The 2,821-nt window shown below is 42.8% G+C and overlaps 1 pseudogene; it reads left to right on the top strand.

The window, feature by feature from the left end:
- The window catches only part of LOC102863638, a 107,401-nt pseudogene extending 105,052 nt beyond the window's left edge, over positions 1-2,349 (top strand).
- Positions 2,350-2,821: the final 472 nt, after the last annotated feature.

The following is a 2,821-nucleotide window of genomic DNA, read 5'->3' on the forward strand; positions in this document are numbered from 1 at the left end:
CGCGCTGCGTCGCCCTCGCGCTGCGTCGCCCTCGCGCTGCGTCGCCCTCGCGCTGCGTCGCCCTGCTGTTGAGTTTCAATCCATGCTGAAGACCAGTAGTAGATTGTTTAACTATTTAGGTATAGATAAACTGCGGGCTGCAGAGGGCTGTGGTGGCCCATTTCAATGGGGCTCGGCACGCCTCTGGGCTCCTTAGACAGCTTTCAATTTTATAGACCATTTTATCTTCTGTTGACCAGCATGCCTTTCATAAATTATTCTATCTGGAAGCTCTATAGTTCATTTGATATGGATAAACCATAAAGCATCCAAAAGCAAAGTCAGGCTAAACTGAGAATCCAAATAGATGGTTATAAATGTGATGGAACCCAAGTTCAGTTCCATTTGAAAGGTAAGGGGGGAAAAGGGATATTCTGAATGTTAGTTGCAAAAATATGAAGATCTTGAAACTCAACATTGTAACTTTCCTATTGAAACAAGCATACTTAAGAAGACTAAAACCAAGGAACACATAGAATTGCAGTGTATTCTTCAGAAAGACTTTGGGGAAAATAATAACATGCACAAGGTGGAGAAGAATTTCCTCTATAAAGAAACCCAGCAGTCTGAATAAGAGTTTTTGTTTCAGAACTCTTCCCTTGTCCATCAAGTGAACTGCAAGGACTTCAAGAGGAAAAGACTAATAAGTATTCCATAGTAAACATAGTGGAAAATTACATTGAACTGAATTTTACCTTTGCATAAAACCAAACAGAAATATATATTTGATGTTTCTGAAAAGAAATTAATTATAAATGAATGCAATTTGGAAGAACTGAAACTAAAGGTGAAATCACTGTCCATGTAGACTATGGACATCTATACAAGTTTCCAGTTTCATTAAGGATGACAGTACGGCTCAACAGAAAGAAAAGTTGGTAGCTTCCCTTTTCCCAGCAAAGGATCTGCAGAAAAAGGATGCAGTATTTGGTCATGATTGTGATATGATTCAAAGACTCCATCCCATAACCTTCCTGAAGAATCCAATGACTGTAACCTCAAGAATGTAGATAATTTATCTCCTGGTAAAATCCACTGTAAAGTGAAATTTTTATTAGGAAGAGCTAAAAAGGAAAATCTAGAACCAAATATCTAATTGTTGTTGTTTGTTGTTATGTGCCGTTGAGTCGCTCACGACTCACAGTGACCCTACGTACAACAGCTCTAAACCCTTGCTCTATCCTGTGCCAATCGCACTGCCTCTGACAGACCCACCCAGATTACGCCAGTCACTGAACCAATCCACCTCATAGAGGGTCTTCCCCTCCTGCACCATCCCTTCAACCTTCCAAGCATGATGTCCCTCTCCAAGGACCTGTGCCTCCCTCCTTACAACATGTCCAAAGTATGTCAGACGAAGCCACAGAATCCTTGCCTCCAAGGAGCAGCCTGGTTTTACACTTTCCAGGATGAATCTTTTTGTTTTCTTTTTATTTTTTTAAATTTTTTTATTTTTTTTCTGTTTATTTTCTTGACAGTCCATGGTACATTCAATACTCTTCTCCAGCACCACAGCTCAAAGGCATCAATTCTCCTTCTATCCTGCCTAGTCATTGTCCAACTCTCTGATGCATAACAAGTGATTGCAAAGAAGAAAACAGAATTTGTAGTTCACCAGTACAGTCTTTACTGGATTTGTTTCAGATTGTTGTTGTTGTTGTTTGGTGCCGACGAGTTGAAGATGACTCATAGCGACCCTATGAACAAAAGTCCTGAGCACTGTTCATACATAGTTTCTGGAGGCAAGCCATTACAGAAGTGGATGCCGCTCCTGCTTCCAGGCTTGTTTTAGTTGGGAAGCTCCAGCAAACACTGTCCACCATGGGTACCCATTACCACGTTTGACACATCACTGTCACAGTGTTCACCATCACAGCAACCACAAGAATGTTTGACAGGAAAACAATTTTTTTTTCCTTTTCATGTTCAGAAAGGCTGTTTTCACTCAGCTCATTCAGAGTAAGGAAAACAATTTGAACCCGGCCTGAGGGCTGCAGATTAAAATCACCCACTTTGGGCTTGGTAGCATAACTTTCTGTCCACTAAGCCAACATGGCTCTCTCTATGTGGTCGTTATTGTTGTTAGGTGCCGTTGAGTTGTAGACGACTCATAGCGACCCTATGAACGAAAGGCCTGAGCACTGTTTCAGATTAGTGAAGAGAAATCAGAATTTATGGGGTTCACCAGCTACCCTGAGAACAGTGGCACACCTAGAGTTCTTTTGATATCTGGGAAGAAGAACATTCAAATAATGTATTGTCAGGGGTTTTGTTTTCTTCCTTTCAAATTCTACATTTACTGGTTTTTAGTCTTTTAAAATATATACTTTTAAATAAATCATAAGCATTGTTTTGAAATGTTTATAAATATGTTTAAAAATTCAGCGCCCTCGGGTCGTCGCGCGGGTTGCCGGGTCGTCCCGCGGGTCACCGGAGCCATGAAGATCTGGACCTCCGAGCATGTCTTCGACCGCCCCTGGGAAATAGTCACAACGGCTGCGATGCATAAGTACCCCAACCCGATGAACCCCAGCGTGGTGGGCGTCGACGTACTGCACAGGCATGTGGACCCCTCGGGCAAGCTGCACAGCCTGCGGCTTCTGAGCACGGACTGGGGCCGTGGTGCGATCTCCTACCGGTGCAGCTCGAACAAAGACATACGTGCAGGAGCATTCTGTAGTTGACCCAGTAGAGAAAACGATGGAACTGAAGTCCACTAATATTTCCTTTACAAATATGGTCTCCGTGGACGAGAGGCTCATCTACAAGCCTCATCCTCAGC

Source organism: Elephantulus edwardii, unplaced genomic scaffold (assembly GCF_000299155.1).
Source record: "Elephantulus edwardii isolate Elephantulus edwardi_28Jun2011 unplaced genomic scaffold, EleEdw1.0 scaffold00361, whole genome shotgun sequence".
Lineage (NCBI taxonomy): Eukaryota > Metazoa > Chordata > Mammalia > Macroscelidea > Macroscelididae > Elephantulus > Elephantulus edwardii.